General features: G+C 39.6%; 2 protein-coding genes across 10 annotated transcripts in view; one reads left to right on the top strand and one right to left on the bottom strand.

Moving 5' to 3' along the window:
• Nucleotides 1-12,159, bottom strand: part of CCDC148 (coiled-coil domain containing 148) — a 277,310-nt gene extending 265,151 nt beyond the window's left edge. For all 6 annotated transcript variants that reach the window (XM_061135101.1, XM_061135100.1, XM_061135103.1 and 3 more), the window contains exon 1: nucleotides 11,927-12,159. The gene's annotated coding sequence lies outside the window, so the exon portion shown is untranslated. The remainder of the gene's footprint in view (nucleotides 1-11,926) is intronic.
• Nucleotides 12,160-12,588: 429 nt separating this feature from the next.
• Nucleotides 12,589-16,811, top strand: part of PKP4 (plakophilin 4) — a 248,260-nt gene continuing 244,037 nt past the window's right edge. Inside the window, exon 1 of one of the 4 annotated variants that reach the window (XM_061135252.1) lies at nucleotides 12,589-12,725. The gene's annotated coding sequence lies outside the window, so the exon portion shown is untranslated. Of the gene's footprint in view, nucleotides 12,726-13,825; nucleotides 13,845-16,811 lie in introns of those variants that run through there. The other 3 variants (XM_061135255.1, XM_061135253.1, XM_061135256.1) reach the window with 3 other exon arrangements.

Genomic DNA, 16,811 nt, shown 5'->3' with positions numbered 1-16,811 from the left:
GCATGTGTCAAAAGAATAAATAATACTAGTCCTAATATCACTCAAGATCACTAACCTCTCTTGATTTGGATCACAATAATGATCAACATCTCTGATGATGTTAGAGACTTAAATGTGATTTATTGCAGATAAATGATCGAAATGATCGTCAAGACAAAACATCGAAAATTTAGATTTGAATGTTGTCTTCCAACAACTTATTTCGACTACCTGGAGTAGACAGGAAAGAAAAACTAAAAAACCAAGCCAAAACAAACCAAAACAGAAAACTAATGTCTCTAAATATTCTCCGACACATACTTCTATTAATAAGCATTTTTAGCACATATTTAAAAATTGATCTTATAAATTCTTTAAGTATAATGTTGTAGTAACATTACATAAATTATAAAACACAAATACAGAGAAATCCATAAATACAAAAAAAATTTTTAATGTATATAGTGCTGATAATTTTACCAAATTTTAGTGAGAGTTATGTGGTAGAAAATGCTGTATTACCTTGAAAATCTTGGCTTAATACCTGATCATAGAGGGTTCAAAGTCTAAGGTCAGTTTATTCCCATGCTTAGATATAAGGATTATTGAACTTAAATTAGATGGCACAAAGAGATATGGAAGAAGTGCAAAATTAGTTTCATGTACTCAATTATGATACTCAAATTTCAGTTCATCCATTAATTATACAAAGGTTGTAGCTTAGTATTTTTCTAGTCTAGTAATTTTCTGACTTCACTGATATCAATCAGTTTTCTTAGCAAAGTTTTTTTTTTTTCTTTATTTATTTAACATTTAACATATTGGGTCTAAATCCACTGAAATGCATTTGGAAGATTTTCAATCATGTTAAAAATTGTTTGCAAACGTACTAAGTGTTCATAAATGAGAGTTTTAAGACAATGTGCTCATACTATTTTTAAAATTTTGTTTGTAATAACAGCTTTATTAATATCTAACTGACACTCCATAAAGATATTGTCACCCTGCTTATTTAACTTATATTCAGAGTACATCATGAGAAACGCTGGGCTGGAAGAAGCACAAGCTGGAATCAAGATTGCCGGGAGAAATATCAACAACCTCAGATATGCAGACGACACCACCCTTATGGCAGAAAGTGAAAAGGAAAAAGCCTCTTGCTGAAAGTGAAGGAGGAGAGTGAAAAACTTGGCTTAAAGCTCAACATTCAGAAAACTAAGATCATGGCATCTGGTCCCATCACTTCATGGGAAATAGATGGGGAAACAGTGGAGGCAGTGTCAGATTTTATTTTGGTGGGCTCCAAAATCACTGCAGATGGTGATTGCAGCCATGAAATTAAAAGACGCTTACTCCTTGGAAGGAAAGTTATGACCAACCTGGATAGCATATTTAAAAGCAGAGACATTACTTTGCCAGCAAAAGTCCATCTAGTGAAGGCTATGGTTTTTCCAGTGGTCATGTATGGATGTGAGAGTTGGATGGTGAAGAAAGCTGAGCGCTGAAGAATTGATGCTTTTGAAGTGTGGTGTTGGAGAAGACTCTTGAGAGTCCCTTGGTCTGCAAGAAGATCCAACCAGTTCATCCTAAAGGAGATCAGTCCTGGGTGTTCACTGGAAGGACTGATGCTGAAGCTGAAACTCTAATACTTTGGCCAACTCATGAGATGAGTTGACTCATTGGAAAAGACCCTGATGCTGGGAAGGACTAGGGGCAGGAGGAGAAGGGGACGACAGAGGATGAGATGGTTGGATGGCATCACCGACTCAATGGACATGAGTTTAAGTAAACTCCGTGAGTTGGTGATGGACAGGGAGGCCTGGTGTGCTGCGATTCATTGGGTTGCAAAGAGTCGGACACGACTGAGCAACTGAACTGAACTGAATTGACTGAAAGATATAATATCCATTACAAGTGTACAATGCAACCTTTTTTAGTAAATATACAGTTGTGCAACCATCATCACCATTTAGTTGTAGAACATTTCAATCACCTGAAACTTTCTGTCATAATGACATGCATTCAATGTTCCCATTCCAGCCCAAGATAATCATTGATCTGCTTTCTGTCTCTATTGTCCTTTTTGAGAAGTTTCAAATAAATGGTATCACAATATATATGATCTTTTGTGGCTTTCTATTTTCCTCTTAGCATAATAAATCAGAGATTTATCTATATTATAACATGAATCAATAGTTCATTATTTTTATTGTTAAATAGTATTACCCTGTGCAGTACTTTAAAAAATATTTATTTTTGGCCGTGCCAAGTGTTTGCTGCTGTGTATGGGCTTTCTCTAGTTGTGGAGAGGGGGGCCAGTCTTGGTTGTGCTGCATGGGCTTCTCATTTCGGTGGCTTCTCTTTTTGCAGGGCAGAGGCTCTGCAGTGCAGGCTTAGTTGCCCTGAAGCATATGGAATATTCCAGGACCAGGGATCGAACCTATGTCCCATGCATTGGCAGGCAGATTCTTAACCACTGGGCCACCAGGGAAGTTCCATTGCATAGCATTTTATCTAATCATTATTTGATGGACATTTGAATTATTTCAGATTTTTCCTATTATGAACACTACTATAATAATTCATGTAAAAAGTCCATTGTTTAGGCATATGTTTTTACTTCTCTTGAGATTTCTAAAGGTAGAACTGCTGAATCATATGGTAAACTTGTATTTATATTTTAAAGAAACTGCCAAACAGTTCTCGAAAGTGGGTACGTAATTGTGTGTGCGTGCTAAGTCTCTTCAGTCGTGGCCAACTCTTTGTGACCCAGTGGACTGTAGTCCACCAGGCTCCTCTGTCCATGGGATTCTCCATGCAAGAATACTGGAGTGGGTTGCAGTGCCCTCCTCCAGGGGATCTTCCTGATCCAGGGATCAAAACCAGGTCTCTTGCGGCTCCCACATTATAACTGGTTTCTTTACCATTGAGCCACTAGGGAAGCCCAAATTGGGTATAGCCACCGGCAACTTACAAGAACTAGTTTTTCCACATCTTTGTCATCACTTAGTATTGTCGATCTTTTGCCTTTTACTTATTCTAGTAGTTGTATAGGGCATTGTATTGAAGTTTTAATGTGCATTTCCCTAATGATTAATCATGCCGAGCACTTTTCATTTGATTACTAACCATTTGTATAACTTTTCGGTGAAATATCTAGTCAGATATTTTGTCCATTTATAAAATTGATTTTGCCTTATTTTGATATTTGAAAGTTTCTTTATCTATGGCTGATTCATATCAATGTTTGACAAAACCCACTGAAATGTTGTGAAGTAATTAGCCTCCAACTAATAAAAAAAAAAGTTTCTTTATATATTCTGATGTAAGTCCTTTGTAAGATTATGCTTTACAAATACTTTTTTTCCCAGTCTGTCACTTTTTTGATTTTCTTTGTTCTCTTGAAGAACAAAACTCTTTTTTATAAAGTTCAGTTATCAATTTCTTTTTTCTGGATCACAGTACAGTGTTATAGCTAAGAAATCCTTGCTTAAAGCAGGGTCACAGATTTTGTACTATGTCTTCTTGTAGAAGTCATAATTTTAGTGTTTACAGAACTAACAACTCTTGTACAAGTCTTATAATTTTAGTTAGCTCAATAATGCATTTTTTTCTCCAAGATATGAATTGAGTGTAAGTTCACTATTTTGCACATAAATGTCCAATTATCCTAGTAGCATTCTTTGAAAAGACCTCCTTTCCCCCACCGAACTATGTTGGCATCTTTGTCAAAAATTAATTCACCACCAATGTAAGGACTTATTTCTGTACCTTCTACTCTATTTCATTGATCTAATTAGATGTTATAATTTCTCCTACTTTGTTGTTGTTTGATATTCTTGTTCCTATGTTTGTCCATTTTAAGACTGGCTCATGATTTCTACAAAAAGTTTGCTGGGATTTTAATAGGGATCACCAATGTGATCAAGAAGGAAATGGCAACCCACTCCAGTGTTCTTGTCTGGAGAATCCCATGGATGGAGGAGCCTGGCAGGCTACAGTCCAAGGGGTCGCAAGAGTCGGACACGACTTGGCAACTAAACCAATGTGATCAATAGAGGTCTTATTCTTCTTTTCTAATATTTCTTTTTTTTAATTGATTAATTAATTTTGGAGGCTGCACTGGGTCTTTGTTGCTGCACATGGGTTTTCTCTAGTTGAGGTGGGCAAGGGCTACTCTCTAGTCATGATGCACCGGCCTTTCACTGCGGTTGCTCCTCTTTTTGAAGAGCATGGGTTAAAGGGTGTGTGGGCTTCAGTAGTTGTAGCACACAGGCTTAGTTGCCCTGTGGTATGTGGAATCTTCCTAGACCAGGGCTTGAACTGTGCTCCCTGAATTGGCAGGCAAATTCCTAACATTGGGCCACCAGGGAAGCCCTAAAATTTATTTCTAAGTGTTATATTCTTTTTCATGTTGTCATAAATGGAATCATTTTATTAAGTTCATTTTCAAATTGCTAGTTCTTAGGGCTTCCCTGGGGGCTCAGATGGTAAAGATCTGCCTTCAGTGTAGGAGACCTAGTTTTGATCCCTGGGTCAGGAAGATCCCCTGGAGAAGGGAATGGCTACCTACTCCAATACGCTTGCCTGGAGAGTTCCATAGACAGAGGAGCCTAGCTGGCCTCAATCCATGGTGTCGCAGAGTCAGACATGACTGAGCAACTAACACTTTCACATCACTTTTCACTTTTTCAGCACTAAAAATTCAACTCATATTTGTATACTTGTCATATCTTGTGACCTTCTAATTTATTTATCACTTCTAGTATTATTATTTGTTTTTTTGTATATCTGTTAGGATTTTCATGCATAGAATCGTGTCATCTGTGAATAAAGACAGCTTTAAGTTTTCCTTTCCAATTCATATGCTTTTATTTTTCTTTCCTTTCTGCAATGACTAAAACCTCCAATGAAGTGTTGAACAGAAGACATGAGAGTGGACATCATTTTATTCTCAGTCTTAGGGGGAAATCATTCACCATTACCATAAATGTGATGCTACCTGTAGACTTTTCACAGATGCACTTTATCATATTGAAGAAGTTTCCTTCATCATGAATGGGGTTTTTTTTTGTTGTTGTTGTTTGTTTTAGCATTTTCATCATGAATGGGTATTGAATCTTGTCAATTGCTCTTTCTCCATCTACTTTCATCTTCATTATTTTCGTATTTTAAAAATCTATTAAACTCTAAAAAAATATGCCAGTTCTTGACTTCCAACTTGTATCAAGATGATACTAGCGGGTCCTGTTGACTTACTCCCTCAGAGTTCAACCTCAGAGATGCATAGAAGTTATAACCAACTGTGATGACAGTTAATTGGTCTAGTATATAAAGGAAACAGTGACCCAGAGATGGAAAGGGCTGGCTGCCATGGTCAGAGAATAGGATAGGGAGACTGTTCTTGCTCTTATTTTCTCTTCCTTTAGTGTTCTGGTCAGCTCACTAACACTTCTATGAAGCAGATAGAGAACTCTGTAGTTAAGAAAAATAATGAGGTCATGTTTGCCATAAATTTATTTTAGGAGAACTTCAAATCTAATGTTTTAAACAATTTTAATGTGGTGATCATTTGATGTTCCAGAGTTAGCACTGAATCAAGAACTGTTTTTCAAATGGAGATTATTGACTTGCCAGGTGTCCTGCATCTGATAGCCTTCTTTAGCTTTGGACTTCACTTAAAAGCAGTAGCCATATGGATTTTGTCAGTATTAGCATATTTCTAACATAGGTTCATTTATGAGGACTGCCACCTTCATTTTTGACAGTTTTGCTAAAGAAAACTTGATTGACAGGATTTTTTCTTTCAGTACCTTGAATGTGTCTTTCCACCTCCTTCCAGTTTCCTTTATTTCTGATAAGTTAGCTGTTAATTTTATTGTGGTTTCCTTGTACATGATGAATTGTTATTTTGTTTTTGCTTCAAAACTTTCTCATCTTTGTCTTCCAGCAGTTTATGATGTAGCTAGTGTGGTCTCCTTATGCTTACTCTACTCAGAATTTACTGTGTTCCTTGGATCTGTAGATTAAAATTTTTATGAAATTAGGGAAGTTTTAGGCCATTGGTTCTTTTTTCTAGACAACTACGTCTTTAAATTTCTTATATATCCTTCTAGTCTTCCTTTCCTTCTGTTATTCACAGCTGTCCTACCAATTTGAGGCTCAGATCATTTTTTCTCAATATTTTAAAATTTGTTTTTCAGATTGGATAGTTTGTCAAGAATCTCCATTTAGTTCCCTTTTTATAATCTTTATTTCTCTATTTAGAGTCCCCATTTATTAAGTCATTTTTCCTTTTAGTTTTTAAATATATTTATAGTAGACACTTGGATTAGCTGTCTGCTAAATTCAACAATATGCTTACTCAACCTGTCTACTGGCTACTTATTTTCCTGAATTTGGATACTTTTCTGGTTTTTTAAAGCTGTCTCGTAATTTTTTGTTGAAAACTAGGTATTTTATGGATGTCCCTAGTGGTCCAGTGGTTAAGCGTCTGCACTTCCATTGTAGGGGGCAGAGGTTTGATCCCTGGTGAGGGAACTAAGATCCCCACATGCTTCAGGGCACTGACAAAAAAAAAAAAGGAAAGAAACTCTGTGTGGAAAATAGTATGCTAGTTTATATAGCATATTATATAGGTATTTTATGTAAAACACTGTAACAGTTTTAGATGGAGTCTGGTTTTCCATCTGAGATATTTTATTACAACAATAATTACTGAATCTTAAACTTCAAAATCTGTTTCCCTTGGGTTGTATGGCTACTAATATCTCTGATAAATTTTTCTGCTTTTATTTTTTTTAGCCTAGTTCCTAAACATTCGCATAAATGTCTCTAAAAATAGTATAACTGTATTTTCTTCCTACACCAATGGGATGGTAAAATGACTCTACCCTGAAATAGGAATCATGTTGCTTATCTTCTCAAAGTTCTTCTCTTACTCCCAACTTCAAAGGAGGAAAACTGAGAGTTGAGGAATATAAGGCTTTGTGGGGAGTAGGGAGGAATAGATGCCACACCAAGGAAAGCTCTTTTACCCAAATTTGGTTGGTAATGTTTGGATATAGACAGATGATTCATTTTTTATTTTTTGCTCTTCAGAAATTTTTAGACTGCTCTCTTTAAGTCCAATATGATGGTCATAATATATGTGTTTTGTTGTAAATATTTGCATAATATTTTAGTGAAACCTTTTGTTTTTAAGAAACAAAGACTCATTAAAGGCAAAATAGGAAAAGGATGGGTTGGGGTGACTTTAAGTAACAAATCTCTTAAAGTGATATGTGCACTCCCATGTTTACTGCAGTGCTATTCTCAATAGCCTAGATATGGAAACATCTTAAATGTTCATCAAGCAGATGAATGGATTAAAAAAAGATGTACATATATACAATGGAGAAATATTATTCAACCATGAGAAAGAAAGATAGCCTGCCACTTGCAAAAACATGGATGGACATTGAGCACATTATACTACATAAGGTAAGTTAGAGAAAGATAAGTAAGATTTGGGATTTTAAAAAATCCAATTTCTAAAAATCAGAGCAAAGTGATTTACCAGGGGATAGGGAGTGGAGCAATATGATTGATGTCTAAGGCTACAAACTTGCAATAATTGGCAAATTAGCAATGGAGATCTAACATACTGTATAATGAATATAGATAATAATGGTCTATTGCATAATTATGTAATGTGATAAATATTGCTACACTAGCAATCATATTATAATATATGTGTATAAAAGTAATACATTATATACCTTAAATTAACACAATGTTATATGTCAAATATATTTAATTAAAAAAATCTCATGGGTCAATAAATAATGACGTATATATTCTATCTTCATAGGGAGAATAAGAACCCAGAAAACATCAGGATGAAGGCAGCTATTCTCTCTGGCTCACTTGTTTTCTGAATCTCAAATTTCTAGGAAAAAAATACGATTGGTATTATTATAGTTTATGGGTCAATAGTCAGCTGATGGATTGGCTACACCTGTGTCAGGCCCCCAGCAGGGCTGGTTCCATGGTTAGATGCAAGGTCATGAGACATACAGGACTGCTTACTTCAAGGGCTATGCATATAGATACTTGGAATCATGTCAATTACACTTTCCAGATGTTTAATGACTTTCTGATTTTATGAAGTTGTTAAATTTGCATGATTCTATGGTGTTTCAAAAGACAAAGCAACCTGGATGCTTTAGACGGAAAAAATGTAGATAACCCTTATTTAAACTGTTTGACAAACTTGAGTTTCAACTGCTTTCTCCAACATACAGATTTTATAGCCTTAGCTCTGGATATGATAACTTCATGCCAAAAGACATGCAGCCAGTTCTGTTCACATTGGTCCCCTCCCTCACAGAGGAGTAGAGATAGGTCATGGTAGAGATGAGATCTGAGGTCTTTCTCTCTTAGGAGGATACATGGCAGAAACCTCTACTCTGCTCTGCCATACATTACCTCACTTTTCCACATTGAACCTCTAGTCCCATCTTTTTCTAATTACCGCCCAACATTACCGATTCCAATTTTTCATTGTTGAAAGCCAAATTCTTCCAAAGGCTAAAAGAAGGATTCATGACTGTTGGCATTTTTCTAGTGTGGGAGACACTTTACTAGTCCGAGGCCCTGCAGAGGCTATCATCATGACCACAACATGTATCCGATCCTCTAGGAGAATAGGCTCACACACTATATATCTGCACCTTGGGGTAGAAAGAGTTAGTGCCTCAGTAAAACACTAAAGCAGAAACAATCCTCTTTGGAAGTGGGTACGATCAGGAAACTTTCAGAAAAGGCTCTACAGGTAACTATTTGGCTGGGGTGCTAAAGGCAGAGGGATGATTTGCATATTCAGAGAATGTGCTAGAGGTGGGATACAGCCAATTCTGCAATCCTGAGAGGAATTGTTATTAAGCTCTAGCATCCTCTCCCAGGACAAGTTTATTCCACTGCGCTCTTTCCCTCATTTGCCACTTGCCTCTTTTTAACATTCCTTTTAAAAACAAACACCACCCTCACACCCTAACCAGTGCACTTTGTGGAATTTTTATGTTCACTGTTCCCACCTCCTCCCTAGGCATCTAAGAATGAGGAAAGAGTGTTCCTGCTTTTCTCTTTCCCTTGCTGCCTTTGCTATTCTTTGTCAGGAATTCACTACTAGACATTATAGGCTAATATGAAAATAACATTAGAAAGTTACAAAGTTTTCATAATCATGAAAGGTTCAGGCTGACTTCTTTCTGAGATGGTAATTTAAAAGTTTCTTTGGATTTCTTCTATTTACTTTTATTCTTGAGGATGAGCCACTGTCAGGGGAAGCAGAGACCCCATTTCCCACCTCAATTTCCCAGCAGTTAGAGCCACCAAGGTGGTGGGGCTAGCAGGTGAAATGCTTCCTTTTCTCAAGTAAATAATTTGCACTTCTATGTACCCAAAAGGGTGGGAGACAATGCACTGGAAATCTGGATTGAAGCCTTGCAATTTGCAAGTAAAAGGCACATTTGTAAAGGAAAACCTTGTTGGCAAAAAGAGTTAGGGTTTTGAGGGCAAAGAGCACAATCTTCAGAATCATTTCAGTTGTATTCAAGGGCAGAACTTTGAAAGTGGAAAAAATAGAAGCCACAAGACATTCCCTTCAAATTGTTTCTTAGTGATTTAGCCAATAGAAGGATAGAAGGGAGGTAGTGTTACTGAAGGTCACATATTTGTAAGATATAGGATAAAATTTTTGGAGGAGAGGATGCAACACATGATCTAAGAAAGTGTTTATAATCAATGGAGGAAAATTCTGGGGTGGGAGGATGGCCAATGTTTAAGAGCACAAGTGAAGTGTGAGCTCAGAACAGAAGGCTGGCACCCTTCTCAGCCAGGACTGAAAGAAGTGATGAAGTGTGAAAACTGAGACTGAGGTTTAGGAAAGTTAAGTTGAGAAACCTCACGGTGGATGCCTCAGTCAAGTAGGAGACAAGATCATTAGCAGAACTGGAAGAAGACCAAGTACAGTGGAGGCTGAGTAGAGCAGAAATAGGACAGTTTTGGGAGAAGTGCCCTGAATAATGTCTTTGCATCAGTATCCTAGATAATCACCCTCCTGATTAGGAAAGGAATTTAGAGAATCAGTGAAGATCCAGCCAAGACTGGATAGCATAAACTTTTAGTGGAATAAAGTAATTTCTTTATCCAACACTGCTTGGTTGTGCAGGAGCAAGTTTAAAAGAAATCTTTCATTGGAGCATAAAAATGACTAATAATAATGTGAATGACAACATTTTAAGGGACATTATTCGTGGTGGATTTCAGTAACATTTAAATCATTACAAACATGAAATACACAGTACCAAAATACTCATCAAACATGTGATCTGAGAAATATGCAAAAAAGAAAAGACTACAGGAGTAAAAACTAAATTAGTTCTTGTTTCTTTCCTTTTATGTTAGCCTAAGGCAGGGAAAAGGAAATATGTTTTTTCTTTCCATTTGACATATCTTCTATTGATTATTATAAAAAATTTTTTTAAAGTCATTGGTATTTTGTTAGTACATTAAAACTGAGTTTTATTTATAAAAATTTGCACTTTACTTTTTCTATTCTCTTATAAACAAACACCTAAAAGAAAACAAAAGGCTGAAATTGAAAGCATGATGAGCTAATTTTCATGATAGCAAAGCATGAGATAGCACTCCAAGGTTCCTTCTGATTTCTTCCCAATTCTGTAAATGTTTAGGGGGGAGCACTCATACGTTTAGCTGTTTTGTTTCACAGTCCAATCCTGCATAGGATTATGGACAAAGTTCAGATTTTACTACAAATTGTGAAAGACACTTTCTAATTAAGGTACCATTGAATTTTTAATTATGGCATATTTTTATTATGCTGTAATTTATTAAAAATTTATAAAATTTATATATAAATTTTATTTATATATTATATATATAATTATATATAAAATTTATATATAAAATTTTATTAAAAACATAATTTTTAATTATGGCAAGATAACAAACAATAGCATATTATCCAACTTAAAATTCAGGACACTAGAAAGACATATGTGGCTTGCACACACATTAATCTGTTGCTTTTAACAAAATACTTGAAATTTCCAAAATTCTATCAGTTTTTTTCATACAATATGGTCCCTCCAAATTGAAGGGCAGTAGCCTAAACATAATCTTCTTACTAAAAAAATTAGTGTAAAAATGGCAAAATCAACAAAAAGAAGGAACATAAGAATATCAGTGACTATATCACAAAACAAAATAATGCTTAAAAGCCCAATATGTTCACAAAGTTCTATTTTAATAGCAAGTATCTAGATATGAAAATTATTTACAAAAAACAATTGGTATTTACAAACTAGCAAAGTGACTTTAAATGAAAGCAAAGCACTTATAATTAAAGCTCAAGATTTTCTGTGTGACTCCATGTCTCAGTTTATTTATCAGATTTAGAGATAAACTTGAAAATACGCAGAAAACAAAATCTACTAAGTATAATCTATTTCCTTTACTCTCTTGTGAAGTCATCAGAAGACATGAAGGATCAATTGCCTGTGTCTTGGCCCACCTTGTAAACTCTTAGGGGAAAGAGCATGCACCTGTCAAGCTTATAGTGCAGAATGCACACACAGATGGGCGTTTAATAAATATCCTTCAATGGAGAGATTAGAGGTTTTCTTTGGGAGGCAGGGAACACATTTCATGCAGTGACTAGATGACATCCATCATACAATACGTCAGCCTGTTTCCTCATCAAAATATCAATCAAAGGAAGTCTTTGAATGATGTTTAGTCTCCTTTAAGTCTTTAGACCCAAAATTTTGATGCAAGATCCACCCCAGGGAAGGGGGAGTGGTTGGGAAGAACAAGTAGATTTGATGTGGATCAGTGACGTCAGGAAGGAGCAATGATTTAAGGGATGGGGGTGCAAACTCACCTGGAGAAGCAGAAGGTGCACACGTGTCAAAGGCCAAAGGGCAGAGGCCGAGGGACTTCCTAATCGCAGAAAAAGTGAAATGCCCACTCCCAGGTTCTCAAGGATTCCTTTAGGGGCTCAGCTGTCCCTGCCTTTGACGCGACGGACTAACCCTTCCATGCACAGCTGGGTTTGATGGTGAGACAAAGCGAAAGCTGTCCCAATTTCAATCAGCACTCAGGAATCCCTCGGTAGCTCTTCCCTCCACCCCCTCCCGCACCCAAAGCCAGAGACACCTTCATCCTCACTCCCCACCTTCTCCAGGCCCTCTCGCTCTTAACAGCATCGGTCTCTATGACGACCTGAAACCTCAGTTCCCATTGGTCAGTTCAATATGAGGGCCGGTCCAATGGGAAGGGCCAGCCTTCTCCTTCCGACCAATGGGGTAGGCAGGGAGCAGGTCCGGAGACGGCGGCGTGCTGACGTTCCCGGGAGCCTGGTGCTGGCTGGGCAGGCGGGCAGGCGGCTGGGCGGGCGGCGGCGGCCTCTGGGCAGTAGAGGGGGCTCCGGGGCTGAGTCCGCGTCGACGCCGGCCGCGGAGGCGGCACCATGGGCAAGGGGTAGCGGGGCAAGTTGGCCACCGCCGCCGCCAGGGGTGGTGGGAGAGCCGCTTCGGGGTAGGGGGCGGGTGGGGGAGGGAGGGGCGGGCAGCCGCTCGGCCGCGGCACTTTTTTAATTTTTCCGAGTGCCGCAGCGGCGACCCCACCGCGCTGATGTTCCTGATCCCTGGAGCGACGGCGGCTGCTGCCTAACCTGGAAAGTAAGTGTGCGGGCTCGCGGGAAGGCGCGGAGACTCCTGCTCACAAGACCCCCGGCCCTCGCCCCCTCGGGCCGGAGACAAGACCTGCCTGCGAGGGGCGCGGGGAGGGACGGGGACGGGCGCCTCCCTCCCGTTACTATGTCCCCACCGCCTCGCGGCCGCCTCGGCTTTCCTGCCCCGCCTCGTGTTCCTGCCCGCACTCGCCTGCTTGCTCCCCTCCCCCCGGTAGGCACACAAGTTTCACCCTCCATTTGCTTTTCCCGGCGATTACTCTTCCCCCGGTCTCCCCTACATTGCAGCGCACGACCCCTCCCCGCATTGGCCTTTTTGGATCTAGGGCCCGCAGCCCCAAACTTGAGCGCCACGCCGAGCCCTCCTGGACGTCTGCCGGGAGGCTTCCCCTCTCCTGCCCGCCTGGTTCGCCGCCTCGCGCCCCCAGCACCCCTGGGCGCCCGCCTTCCCGAACCCTCGGGGCGGTCCGTCCTTCCCAGCCCCAACTCCTGCACCTTGCCCCCTCCCCCCCACTCCCTCCCACGTCCCTTCTGCCGGTGCTGTCTTGCGTTTGCCGAGAGTCCCGCGCTTCTAGCCGGTCCTGCCCACCCACCCTATCCAGTGCGCCCCTCTCTCCTCGCGGCGTATCCTCACGCTCCACCCCTCCCGGTTCTCCAGCCGCAAGCTTCCCCGGCTGCCCTCTTGCGCGGCCGCTTCCTTCTCTCCCTGCCAGGAGTTGAAGAGGAGCTGCGGCACCCCCGGGCGGATAGAGTGTCTCTGCCCACTGCTGGCGCTGCCCACCCCTCTCTCTTCCCCCCTCTACCCGGGAAGCGAGGGGCTGAGCGGCTGGGCCGAAATTTGGCTGCGTGTAGGCTGAGTGCGACAAACAGCGCGAGCGGGCAGTAGGGGCGCCGCGGCGGCCGTGGCCGCGCGGGGCGCAGCCGTAAGCAGGTGTGTGTGTCCGGGGGGGACGCGCACCGCGGGCTCTTCGGCTGGCGACAGATTGTGCAGGAATGCGAGGAATGCACCGGGAGCATAGTCCACGCGGCCTGCCGCGGCAGAACTAAAGCCTTCCCTAGCCCAGCTCTCGCTGAGCAGCCAGAGGTCACCGGAGCATCTTCGGAGCTGGTGAGCCTCTCTCCACTCCTCTCCTCCCCTGGCTTTTCTCCATGCGGCAGAGGGCGGCGGAGGGAAAGCGCGGCAGTTCTGTCGGGCTTCAGCTAGTCTTTCGTCTGGGATTTTGCTGCATTGGTCTCCAGGACCGTGAATTTCGTGCCGATGGCGGTATAGCCAAGGTTATTGATAATTGCACAACGTTCTTGGCAAGTTTGGTTTGCAAGGTTTAAATAGTGCCTGGATTTTACGAGTTGGGTTTTTTTTTTTTTTTTTTTTTTTGATCTGCAGGAAAGGGTGCCTAAGGTTCTTTGAGTAATGAGCTTGCAGCCAACGTATTTTGGCTCTATCAAAATATGTCTGTTAATGCTCATGGACGGGGATGTTCTTCAGGAGATAACTTGGATGAATCACTTTGCTGTCGTAAAAATTGTAATTTTTTTCTCGAAAATTGTAATTTTTTTTCTTGCATACTGGACTGTGTTTAGACCTCTTACAATCCATAATGAATAGAAACAGAGAAGCAGTGTTTGGTCAGCGATGGGACAGATAGGACTGTCTGGTACAGTTAAATTCGGGGCGTGTCAGTTACCATTGGAAGTAACGGGGTACTACAGATGATGTATATTTTAAGATGTAATTTATTAGTTGAGGTCGCAGTTCTTTCTCTTTTTTTGGCACCGAGTTTGAACGTAAAATAAAAATACAGGTCTACGACTTTTTTTTTTTTTTTAAGGTCTACGACTTTTAAATAATGGTGATTTATGTGTAAAATCCAAAATGATTATAGTTTTGGTCAAATTTATTTTCCTTAATGCAGAAAAGCCAATTTTTGACAGAAGTTGCTTTGCTAGAACAGGGCTTAGATTGTCTTATTTTAAAAGGTAAAGTAGAAGACCACTTCTCTTTTTGAATGTAGTGTATTGCTGTAGGAAGTATTTATTTTCCTTCCTGGTACCAGTGAAACAGTTACGGAAAATGGTAGCATTCTTTCCTTCTCATGGACATGAGAACAGTTGATGGCCAAAATAAGTATTTCTGGATTTGAAAAAGTATACTATGTATGCTTTTATGTGACACAGTTTGCTTTGGATGTTGAATTTACTATAAGCCCCCATGCTTGGCTATTTTGTATCAGATTCAGGAAAATAGTTGATGGTCCAGCTGTCTGCTAACACCTTCTGTGTAGGGATCAAGGGCATTGAAAAGTATAAAATGAGAGCCTTTTATTTGGTTAAGGACCCAACAGGAAAGGAAAAAAAGAAAAGAAAAAACTTTGTGCTGGATAAGGTTGAGTCTTTCGGCTGCTACATTGTTTTTCAGGTATGGTCATAGTAAGTGGGCCTTCTAATTCAGAGGTTTAGCTCTAAATTAGAGTTAGTAACACGGTGTTGGATATTGAGAAGTGTTTGGAGACGTGAACAGGAAACTTATTATGTAACACACTCCTCACAGCAGAGTTTAACACGTGCATATTTGATGTGATATGAATATATTAGAAAGTAAAAGCACATTTAATTTCTCTACTACGTTAGAAATTGAAATAGCCCATTCAGGTATACAGAAAATGTGTATATACATTGATATCTATGATTGGTTGTATAAATAGTTTTACATGCTTCAAGGTAGGCTTTCAGTTAGAATTATAGTCTGTTTGTTATTGATATTTGAAGAGAAGTTTTAAAATTGGTTATCGTTCACAATAAAATAAACTATTTCAATCATTCCCTCCCCAACTCCCACTATTATATAAGAGAAAGTGCTGTATTTCATGTCTTATATGTTATATAGAAGATTCTAAATTGGGGGACAAATGTCCAGTTATCTTAATTCTTACCCATGTTGTTTTTGGAAGGAAATAGAGGACCAAGGTAGTCCTGGAAAGCACGAGTAAGAGAAGGTAAGCAGAAAGTAGGAGCAGTTGGCATTCATCCAGGAGGGGGGATAAAAGGCTACTGCTGCATATACAAGCTGAATAAACCAAATCTAATTCTATCAGTGGTTCTGACATCATTTCAATTTCAGGAAACTACTACCAAACTCAGTTCAACAGGAACTTTAGCAATTTTATAACCTTGAGTATTCGGATTGTCTGTGTTAAGTCCGAGTTAACAATTTTCTTTCCTTTCTATACAAATTGGGAAAGGGATTTTAGTTTAAAGCTCTTAAATTTGCTTAATTTTTAAAAATCCAATTATTGTCAGTTTTCAGACTGAGTTATTTCCTTGTTGTTGACCAGGGGTTGATTTAAATAGAGAATTTCCATACCCTGGATGATGCCAATCATTTACGTCCAGTGCCTCACCTTACTGCTTTGAAATATTAAGGTATTTTGAGATTGCTCCATAAGCTATTTTTTTTTTATTTCAGTCAAGAGGGATGTCCCTAATTTGCTTCATTCTAAAGTGGCTATTATTGCTTCCTTTTTAAGTGAAAGATGAAGTAGAGGTTATTCAAGGGTTCTTCTAGGGTTTAAACATTCATGGAATTGTATGTCACTTTGGGAAGTTACCTTCACACCTTCAGTGTACTGGGAGATAATTACTTCCTCAATGTGTTAAATGGTTTTTTAGTGTCTTTCCTGCAATGAAGAGGGAAAAAAATCTAATTCATAACACCACTGAACTGGATATGTTGGCAGTACCCAGTAACTATTTCATGACCAAACTGTAACTACAAATAGCTGCAAATAGAGAGATAAGACAGACAGACAAAGTGAAACTTTAAGTATACCTAGGTATAAGACTTGGGATACTGCCAATAAGTGATGATAACAGTTCGCGAATCAGTTTGATGCCCAGCAGTGGAAAATAACAAGTTTCTTTTAGGGTAAGGGGATCAGGCCCTGAGTCACAAACAGCAAGGATTCATGTGTTTGCTGGTTGCAGTTGAGAAGTTGTATGTATGTCATTCAAAAGTTGCTCCCTCTGTCACTTCAGTAATTCAGTGGAATTATGTTGATCTTTTGGAGGCTGTGTTGCC

The sequence above is a fragment of the Dama dama genome, chromosome 33 (assembly GCF_033118175.1).
Source record: "Dama dama isolate Ldn47 chromosome 33, ASM3311817v1, whole genome shotgun sequence".
Lineage (NCBI taxonomy): Eukaryota > Metazoa > Chordata > Mammalia > Artiodactyla > Cervidae > Dama > Dama dama.
The sequence above is the reverse complement of the archived record's forward strand: the minus strand, read 5'-3'. Positions and strand labels throughout refer to the sequence as shown.